Source organism: Marmota monax, unplaced genomic scaffold (genome assembly GCF_021218885.2).
Source record: "Marmota monax isolate L192 unplaced genomic scaffold, Marmota_monax_Labrador192_F-V1.1 WCK01_AAM20220418_F8-fsc00356, whole genome shotgun sequence".
Lineage (NCBI taxonomy): Eukaryota > Metazoa > Chordata > Mammalia > Rodentia > Sciuridae > Marmota > Marmota monax.
The window spans coordinates 690344-700711 of NW_026694682.1; the positions used below are offsets into that span (position 1 = coordinate 690344).

The 10368-nt window shown below is 49.1% G+C and overlaps 1 protein-coding gene and 1 long non-coding RNA gene across 6 annotated transcripts in view; one reads left to right on the top strand and one right to left on the bottom strand.

Annotated features, from left to right (window-relative positions):
- Tead4 (TEA domain transcription factor 4) overlaps window positions 1-5667 on the bottom strand; it is a 72908-nt gene extending 67241 nt beyond the window's left edge. For 2 of the 5 annotated variants that reach the window (XM_046423387.2, XM_058572357.1), the window contains exon 1: window positions 5503-5667. The gene's annotated coding sequence lies outside the window, so the exon portion shown is untranslated. Of the gene's footprint in view, window positions 1-2613; window positions 4852-4882; window positions 5240-5502 lie in introns of those variants that run through there. The other 3 variants (XM_046423388.2, XM_058572355.1, XM_046423386.2) reach the window with 2 other exon arrangements.
- LOC124078551 (uncharacterized) lies at window positions 5430-9329 on the top strand. The gene is made up of 2 exons (XR_009224796.1): window positions 5430-5612; window positions 6133-9329. It is a non-coding gene; the product is annotated as an uncharacterized LOC124078551 (long non-coding RNA).
- Window positions 9330-10368: the final 1039 nt, after the last annotated feature.

The window sequence follows — 10368 nt, forward strand, 5'->3', positions numbered from 1 at the left end:
TCCAATGCTTATTATCCTCAGTATCCACAGAACAGATAAAAAAAAAACCAAAGAGAGATTCAGGGCTCATTATCACTGGAAACCTCCTTCTGAGTGATGGGAACTATGGAGTCAGGACCCAGGGTGCTTTCAGCCACATTCATCTCACCGCTGTCTCACCAGGCCACATGGATTTCTCCTATACCCAAGAAAGTCATAAGGCTAAAATCCTTACTGAATATTTCTCCTCCTAAATGAAATTTTCCCCCAACACTTGGTAGAGTAAATCCATGTTGACTTCATTTTCAACGTCTCCATGGATTTTTTTGGTTCAGAACTCTGACCTACATAGAAGGCTAGGGGTGTAGCTCAGTGAACTTGCCAAGCATGTCCAAGGTCCCAGGTTCAAGTCCCAGCACTACAAAAACAGAATTTGACCAATAATTGGGCAAGACAGCAATAAGAAGCTCAGCGGTCTGCCATTTCCAGAGCCCTATCCTGCCCCTCTGGGGCGTTGCTGCCTGCATCCTTACCTTCCTCCCAGGCCTGGCAGTGAGGGGTTCAGTGGTCACTCCTGGGGCTTCTCAGAAGCCCCAACATTGATGTAAAAAATCTGGTAACCTGAACTCAGAGCAATTCAGGTGGATTGACTGTCACTTCCCCCAAAGCAAAGTGCTCCTATCTCTCACTAAATCTGTCCCACCCTTACATAGATGAAGGTGAGATAACAATCTTCTGCCTCCCAGAACATTCCACCACCTGCCTCAGGCAGGAATCTCCCCTTGCCTGTCTTACAGACTGTGGCTGAAGAAATCCCTCCTCATCCAGTCACCCCAGGTCTGTTGCCTCCCCACCAAGAGCTCTGCCCAACAACATCGCCTCGCCATCAACTATTACTGAAGGCTCAACGCCAAGATGGAGGGCGGCCAGGATGGAGGACAGCCAGGAAGAAACAACCCTTGCCTTTTATCCTGGCCAGGGCAACTCACCAAGACATCTCAGGGGCTCGAAGGGAAGGGGAAGGCATGGTTTTGGCAGGAGTGAGCTTGGCATGAGCAGAGGCTGGCAGATCTTTGCTAGAAGGACACAAAGCTGAGCCCTCAGCCAAATAATGGGCCTTCAGAGCTCAAGTTTCACTCTGAGTCAACAGCCCCCTTAGGAGAAGAGCCCCACCCCAGTGGCCCACCCTGTGTGTCATCAGCCCCTCCCCAATGCCCTTTGCACTGCCCCTAACACTCAAACGGATATGCAATCCCATCCCCCAGGAGGGTCACCCCTGCCTTAACACAGCTCCCATTTCCTGCCCCTGGTGACTGCTCTGAAGTCTATTGTTCCCATGAAGTTTGGGTCAAAGGAAGCCCGGTCCCCACCCATGGGGGCTCTGGCCTGCCCACACCACACCAAGCCAAGGAGCTGGCCCACACTGGAGTCCAGCCCATCCTCCCGCCTCTACAGGAGAGGCCTGTATTAAACACAAGAGGCTGTAAGCACAGACCTTACTTAGACTGGAGGGAGACCTGATGGAAAATTTCCCAAAGGACCAGTCCCCATCAGCTGAAGGTCCCCAAACCAGATCACACAGTTGATTAGAATAGCACTGATAATCAGACAGGAAAACCAAAGCTAGGAGAAAACTGTCATTTCAGAAGAGGTCAAGGCAAGGCTGGAATCAGAATACAGCAGTAGGAGATTGACTAGGTGCTCCCAGCAACAAAGCCAGGCCCTGCCCTGCCCTGCCCTGCCCTACCCTACCCCCACCCCAGCCTTCTCCGCCTCTACCTGGGCCCCTGGGGCCCTGGTGCTAGAGAGCAGCTGTTCAGCTCCAATTTCAGAGCTTTAAACGGACTTCTGCCTAACTTCTGCCAAGAGAGGGTCATAGGGGCAAAGGGAGACAGGCAAGGTAAAGCCACCCTCATAAGCCCTGAATTTCCAACTGCCACTAGACTGGCCTCAACTACAGGAAGGTAAGGCCCAACGCCAGGGACCAATGTCCTTTACTTCCACTGGGAAGGGGGAGGAGGAGCCACACTTTTAGCAATAGGGATTACTTTGTGACAGTCACAGGCACTAGACCAGAATGGAAACCAAGAAGGTTCTGTGACATTTGCATCCCAGATCTGAAAAGACAGGGAAGGCTGAGGTTGCTCAATACTCCAGGCCCTGTCTTCTACCCAGCACCAAAAAGAAGAAAATAAAAAGATAGGAAGCCCTTCTCTTCCTGGCAGAGTAATGCATAGATCTTGGAGGAGGAAGAAGGATATATCTGAAGGATCTCCTGAGGCCCCTTCCAGACTCGACCTGCGTAGATCCTTCTGTGAAATGGCTTCTTCCTCTATTGGGCCAGAGGAGAGTATATCTGCCTCCAACAACCTTATCTGAGCCACAGGATGGTAGGCACCACCACATAAGACTAGAGCAGCCTCCAGGCCTGGACAAAAGTGGCTGGGGAGATGAGGATATGGGGGATATGGGATACACCAGCGGGAGAATGCAAAAGGGAAGGGCATGGGTTCTACTGTCAGCTCTGCTGTTCACAGGTTGCATGATTTTAAGAAAGTTATAGTCCCTCTACGGACCTCAGTTTCCCCATGTTTAAAATGAGGGAGTTAATGAGCCAGATGCAGTGGTACACACCTGTAATCCCAACAGTTCAGAAGGCTGAGGCAGGAGGATCACAAGTTCAAGGCCAGACTCAGCAACTTAGCGGGACCCTGTCTGTCTCAAAATAAAAAATAAAAAGGGCTGGGGACATGGCTCAGTGGTTAAGCATTCCTGGTTTCAACCCCTGATAACCAAAAAAAAAAAAAAATCCCATACAACCTGAAGCCCTTGGTTCAATCCCCAACACTACAAAACACATACAAAAAATCCACACAGGGGAAAAAACATGATTAATCCCTACAGGAAAAAAGAGGTTCCTTGCTATAATAAGCTTAGAAAATACTGGGGACAGTATCAGCTGGGGGATCCCTGGGAATGTGCTGGGCATTATCCTGGTAGGTGCTTCTCAAAGTTCAGTTTTCACAACAAACATTCTGGATGGGTATTAATTAACCCTTCCCTTCTTGATATTATCCATCAGGATACTAAGCCTGGGGCTTTAAACTTACTGTTGTTATTTGTTATTTGTGTGGGGGTCTGACCCTAAACCTGTGCCCTTTCAACACTGGGTGCTGCCTATGAACTAGCTGCACATCCGGCCCGAGCAGGTGGGAGGGTGAGGTAATTCCCACCACAGTAGCTCCATCCTCAGGGTGGATGGAAGGGCAAAGACCAGAGCCTGCCTGACTCTGACAGTTTCTCCCTCCTTTCTTCCAAGAAGCCCTAAACATGATATTCACATCAGGAAATGAAGAAGAATTCTGAAGCCAGATCTGCCTGTGATGATCCCCTCCTGTCATTGCCCACCATATACTGTGTCACTCCTGCCAATCTCATGGACAAAACCAGCAAATCACAAGCAAACCTTACCTCCTGGACTAGCACTAAAGCACTCATGCAATGAGCTACTCATTCTTATTCCCACAGAGAAGTGTTAAGTGGTCTAGCAAGTTGTAGAGAATGAGAGATTCGGGAGTAGGTGTGTAGCCCCAGTGGTAGAGCACTTGCCTAGCATGCAAGAGACCCTGTGTCCAATCCCAATAACACACACACACACACACAAAGAAAGAAAGAGAATGAGGGATTCTTCCACTTGATTGCTTGGTCAACTCCAGCATTGAACCAGTAAAAGTAGTTCACAGCTGGTAAACATCAACACCTGTTTGTCCTTGGAGTGAAATAAAAGCACTATCTACACACATCTCAACATCCAAAATGGTCTCTTTCTTCTGAGGGGCTCACCCCCACAAACATTCCCAATAAACCACCCCATCACCTAAATGCAAAGATCTCAACTTCCTTTAGCCTTCCACCAGTCTGTCCTGCAAACTATTCCAAGCAAGGACAGAATTCACTCTCCCGCAGAAAGACAGCTGTCTGGAAGAGGCAGGTGTAGACAGCTTTCTCTCAGCTCTGCCCAGTCCAGGGTAGCTGGGAGCCTGGGGGTCACACACTCCAACAACCAGTCAATTCTTCCTTGTATAAAAAAAAAAAAAAAAAAAAGACACTGTTCCCTGCTCCTACTGTACAGGGAAGAAGAAGTCAGAACTATAATCAACATCCTCATGGAGAAAACTTTTTAGAGAAGAGACATCACCTACTCAGGCACTCAGACTCAGCACCCTCCTGAAGCAGAAATATGCACACACACTGTCACTCACGTTCACACAAACAAATCCACCTACTGGAAGCCAAAGTGAGTCATAGACAGACATCACCCTCACATACACCCAAAGCTAAGGAGGCTGGCACAGTCAGATGTCACCTGAACCCACTAAGCAGAGACACCCAGTGTGTCAGGAATCCTCTTCCTCCCATATGCACAGAGGCATGCTCCTGGGTGGCCTTCAGCGGAAGTGTTTGGGAGTTCTATTCCCCTGGTCCACTAGTTCTCAGGCTGAAAGGTGACAGCTTCACAACCCCTGGGGAGCACGTATTTTTGCAGATGTCCCCCACTTTTCGCATCGCCTGAGCCCTTAAAACAGCCAGTACACATCCCTCCAAGACTCTCTCCTCCAAGACAGAAAAGAGCCCAGCAGAAACGGGGTTATGGGTCCTGAAACAATTCTGTCGCCAATGTTCTCGCTTCTGCCTCTCTCTGGTCCTTTCACAACCCGGACCCCATTTCCCCAAAGTCCCTGGGCTCCACTGCCAACTTCCCGACCCTGTAATCCGCATCGCCTCTACGATCCTCAGCGGCACAGCCTCCACGTGCCCTGCTCTTTTCCTCATCTGGTCCCTGGATTACGTTAGACGCCCGACCTCTGGCAAAGTCTAACCAACTCCCGACTCCCAGCCTTACGGGTCCCGGGATGCGGGAGGTGGGGTGGGCGCGCGCTCCGCCAATTGCAGCTAGTTCGCCCCGAGCGCCGACTCTTCCCAGCCGCGGCTCGGCTGCGTCCCGGGAGGCGGGCAACCGCACTGCAAGGACGACAGGGGGTCAACCAGCAAAGTGCGGGGGCTCCGGCAGAGTGCCGCGGGCCGGCGAAGGAAGAGTGGGTCCGCGGGACTGACCCTCCCGGCGCCCCCAGAGCGTAGCTTGCAGCTGCCGGCCCCGGTGTGCGGAGCGGAGCGCGCGGAGGGAGGAGATTTCCCAGAATGGGACTGTCGGGAAGACACGAAGATCCCAATTCCTGGCGGAGTGAGTCAACCCGGAGAGGAAGGGAACGCGGGGCGACTGCTGCGGACGCGGGGAGCGGACGGAAGGGAGGAAGCGGGGGAGAGGGCAGGGAGGAGCGCGCCGGAGCACGAAGGGAAGAAAGCGGCTGGACGAGCGCGCCAGCAGCTCTGGAGTCCAAGGCGGGAAGACGGACGGCGGCAAGAAAAGAGCACCCAGAGGGAAGCACGCGGCGCGGCGGGCGGAGGGCGCACGGTCGGGAGGGGGCCCCGTGGGGCTGGGGTGGCGCGGCGGGCGCCACTCACCTGACCGGGATGCGGCGGCGGCGGGCGACGGAACCGGGAGCTGCGGCCCTCCCCACCCCCTGGCTTCAAGTTTGCCAGGAGGACGCCTGGAATGTGCGGAATGAAGGCTGGTATGAGATGCGCGCAGCCGAGGGAGGGAGCCGGAGGGAGTGGCGGCCCTGCCACCGGCACCTCGGGGAGGAGACTGGGACGCCCGGGAGGGGGCGGCGGGTGAGGGGCCGGGCCGGGCTGCGGGGCGGGGTTGGGGCGGGTCGCTGGCAGGCGGCGGTGGGGGAGGCTGAGCGCGCCCAGGCGGGGACGCGGGCCTCGATATCCCAGTTCTGGGACCCGGACCTCTGCGTCCAGCCCAATCGCTCCCCGCCACGCATTTTTCCTTTGATCTCAGCCCCAGTTTGCTTCCAACTCTCTTCGCCCCTCTGCTTCTTCTCCTCCGGGCGGAGCCCCGACTCCCTTTCCCCGAAGCCTAAAACTTTACTTTCTGCCTGAATGGGGTGTCTCCCAGGAGGACCCAGCCCCTGCCTCCGTCCTGACACGCTCGGGGTGAAAGACCGGGGAAGGGGCGGGCGCCCGGAGTGCAGGAAGGGCTGCTCCCTTCCCGCGACTCCCAACGAAGGACACTTCTTGCTCCAGGGAACCAGGAAGCAGGAACTCTCAGCTCGACTCCCAGATCCGCCACTGGTGCCCCCACGCTGGTCCTCTCCTTTCAGTTGTCTTCTGGTGTCCCTCAGGATCCGCAAAGCTGTCATTAGGAAGAATAAAGCATGTGGGAGAAAGCAGTCAGTGTGAGATCCGTGCGGTATGGCAAGAGACTCGTTCTGGGCTCAGTAGTAGTAAGTCGATAAAGATTTATCCAGTATGTACTATGTGCCCACTAGTAAAAACAGGAAGGACAGGACCTCAGCCCCTACCCTCAAAGAGCTTATAATTTAGCTGGGAAGACTAAAGGTACAGAAAAGTGTGTTCATTTAGTGGGTGTCTGGATCTTAACCATGCCAAATTAATTTAGGGGAAGAGGGATATAGGAAACACATGGACTCCTGTGTGGAAATCTTCAGAACAAATTGACTTAAAGATAGCTCTGTCAGCCACCTTGTGGCTTTGGGAGACTTGAAACCAGAGGACTTGGCTTTTTTTTTTCAAAAATCAAATCCAACCTCTAGAGTGATATCGTTGAACCTTGTATTGAAGATATTGTCCAGATCTCTTCTCCCTTGCCAAATAGTAAATTTATGTCTGATTTATCTTGTTTTTCTTTTTTTTTTTAAACTAGGGATTGAATTGATCATAGGCTACCTACCTTTGTCAATGCAGCTCCACAGAACTTATCCTTCAAGAGATGAAGGATAAGGAGGCACTTTACCATTGACCTATATTGCCAAACCTTTTTCCTTTGTATTTTGAGACAAAGTCTCATGAAGTTACTTAGGGACTTGCTAACTTGATGAGGCTTGCCTGAAACTTGCATCCTCCCACCTCAGCCTCCTGAGTCTCCGGAATTACAGGCATGTGCCACCACACTGGGCCTGATTTATCTTATTTTTGACCCAGCACCAACATGGTGCCTAGGTTAGAAAAGTGCATAATACATACATATATTGGTACCAGGGATTGAACCCAAGGGCGCTTAACCACTGAGCCACGTCACACCACTAGCCCTTTTTATTTTTTTATTTTAAAACAGGGTTTCTCTAGATTGCTTACAGCTTCACCAAGTTGCTGAGGCTGGCTTTGAACCTGCCATCCTCCTGCCTCAGCTTTCTGAGCCATGCTATTACAGATTTGCACCACCACACCCAGCTGAAAAGTACATAATAAATGTTGAATGAAAAAAAAAAAATTGCTACCATGGAAGATACTGAAAAGATGTACTATTAAATGTCAGAGTTGTATCCAAGAGGTGTTCCAAAAGTCCAGACAATGCAGCTAGACTGTCTCCAATCTTCCAAGGCAAAGAAGAGTGAGGAAGCAGCTGTCATTTGGATATATAAATGCTTGTTAAATAATGAGTCATATCAAGGCTTGGTCACACCTCATACACCTGAAAAGACCACAACACAAGGCAATATATCAGCCCCACGTGGAGTACAAACTGTAAGGACTACTTAATTCAATAATACTGTGTTGAGTGACTATTGACTTTGACACCAAGCTAAGTGCAGGAATAAGTCCCTGCCCTCAACAAGTTCAGAGTCTAGGTGAGAAGATAATGATTATGCAAAATTCAATGGTAACTCAAGGAAAGGAACAATGAAATCCAAGTTACAGGGTGGCATTTGCTTCATCTCTTGAAGGATAAAGCCAAATTGAGACTGGTGTGGAGCAGCATGGACAAATGTCGGCACGTGCAGGCTGTTTAGCAAAGGTGTGTGAGCAGGAGAATGAGATGTGAAGACTGCAGTTAAAAAGGGGGAGCTGGGGGCCGGGGTTGTGGCTCAGTGGTAGAGCACTCGCCTAGCATGTGTGAGGCCCTGGGTTCAATCCTCAGCACCACATGAAAATAAATAAATAAAATAAAGGTATTGTGTCCAACCACAACTAAAAAAATATTAAAAAAAAAAAAGTGGGAGCCAGGTTGGGAAGATAGTTGTATGGAGTTTTGGCCATCATAAAAGCCATAAAGTGCCAGGCACAGTGGCACTTGCCTGTAATCCCAGCAGCTCCCAAGGCTGAGGCAGAAGGATCAAGGTTCAAGGCCAGCCTGGGCAATTTAGTGAGACCCTATCTGAAAATAAATAAATAAATAAATAAAAAGGGCTAGAGATATAGCTTGTGGTAGAGCGCCCCTAGATTCAATCCCCAGTATCCTAACAATAGCAAAGCCACTTGGACACAGTTGTGACATATTCAGCGCAACTATCAAGAGACTCTGGCAATAGTCTTGCGGGTGATTCAGAGACTTAGGGTGTCCTAAGCTCAAGGAGTGGTCCTGAAGATGGCAAGTCTGAGTCCAGCCTCAGCAACTTAATTAAGGATCTGGAAGCAGACCAGAGGCAAAATCAGCTGAAACTGTTGCTTAGAGTTTGTCTGTGAAGGTGAGAGAGAAAATAAAAATGGGCTAAACCTTAACAAGGGAGCAATGGATGGTGTCATTACTGAGATAAGAATTCAAACAGCAAGGGATTCAGGTGAGGTGGAAGGTGAGTCCTAGCCAGATTGAGAGGAAGGTAGGACAGGGCAGAGTAGAAACAGGAGAGCCACCCTTGGGAGTCACATTCAGCACAGACTGTTCAGAGGGAACTTGAAGTTCAATCTGTTTTCTTTCTTTCCCCCAAATTTTAACTATCCAAAACCAAGACTGTCAGTGGCCAAAGCTGGAAAGCTAGGTCTTTTAGGATTTTGGCTTCCTAGCCTCACCTTCCCTCATAGACTTACCTCCTAATAGAGAGTCTTTGGGAATTTCACACCTGAAGCAGTTGAGGATCCTCTGAGTAAAGAAAGAAAACGGATCAGATACGCCTATTCTGAAGGGTTAAAGACTGACAGTGATTTTAGACACAGAACCTGTCCTTCCCAGGGTAGTCCCACTTTTTAAGGGATCACCCCCTCACTCACTGATCCCTAGGAATCAATCTATTGATGGAAATATTTCATCAGTTTGCATCAAGCTGGAAGAGACACAAAAATGCATCATGTAATCCACAACTCTCCTCACTTCCTGGTGATCCAGACCACTCTAATTCTACAAATGGATCTTCAATCAAGCTTGCTGATGGGTGGTGCAGGTGGAGAGCAGCAGGGGTGTGGTGAGAGCTGGTTTTGATGTGGGGAGGGTATTTGTGTCGGTTATAGGCTGAAGTCAAAGTTAAAAATCATATTAATCACTGTTACCATATGTTGTTTGGTATTATTTCCATTGGCATGGGGCACTGTACCACTGTCATAAACTTTGTTTTTCTAACTCTCATAGGTCATAGTCAAACAAATTATCCATATGACATTTTGTAGAACAAATTCAACCACATCTATGTCATAGAAGTCTTTGCAGCTATTAATAATGAGATGTTTTATATTTTATTCATAGTTATTTTTTGATGCTGGAGATCTAACCCAGTGCCTCCCACATGCTAAGCAACCTGCTACAGCCCGGGCCTCAACAAGATGTTCTTTTTAAATAAACTAAACATATATAAGTGGGAAAGCAGGGTCTAAAGACCTTTTTTTAAAAAAAAAGTCCCACTTTTTTTTTATTTTTACCTCTGGAAGCTTGAAGATTGAGATTTCTTTATTTTCTCATGTTATTTATTTTGTATGACTAATTAGTACTTTTACACTTATTTTTATTTATTCATTCATTCATTCATTCATTTTGCAGTGCTGGGAAGATCCTTAAAATGCTAGGCAAGCACTCTACCAATGAGCCATATCTCTAGTCCTACATATTTTTTTGAGACAGAGTCTCACTGTGCTACCTAAGCTGGCCTCAACTCCTGGGCTCATGCAATCCTCCTGCTTCAGCCTCCTGAGTTGCTGGAACTATAGGACCAGCCACCTTGCCATGTTTATACTGCTTTTATAATCAGGAAGAAAATGGGATTACAACTACATATCTAACCTTCCCTCGTTTCTCACTCCCCTCTCCCCATACTTCACATCTTTTAAAAATGAAATAAGCCCAAGTGCCCATAATCCCAGTGGCTCAGGAGGCTGAGGCAGGTGGATCACAAATTAGAGGCTAGCCACAGCAATTCATTGAGGACCTAAGCAACTTAGAAAGACCATGACTCAAAATTAAAAATAAAAGGTTGGGGATGTGGCTCTCAGTGGGTAAGTGCCCCTTGGTCCAATCCTTGGTACCAAACATAAAATTAAATTAAATAATAAAAAATGCTGGGGATAGTCCAGTAGAAGAGCACTCCTGCATTCCAG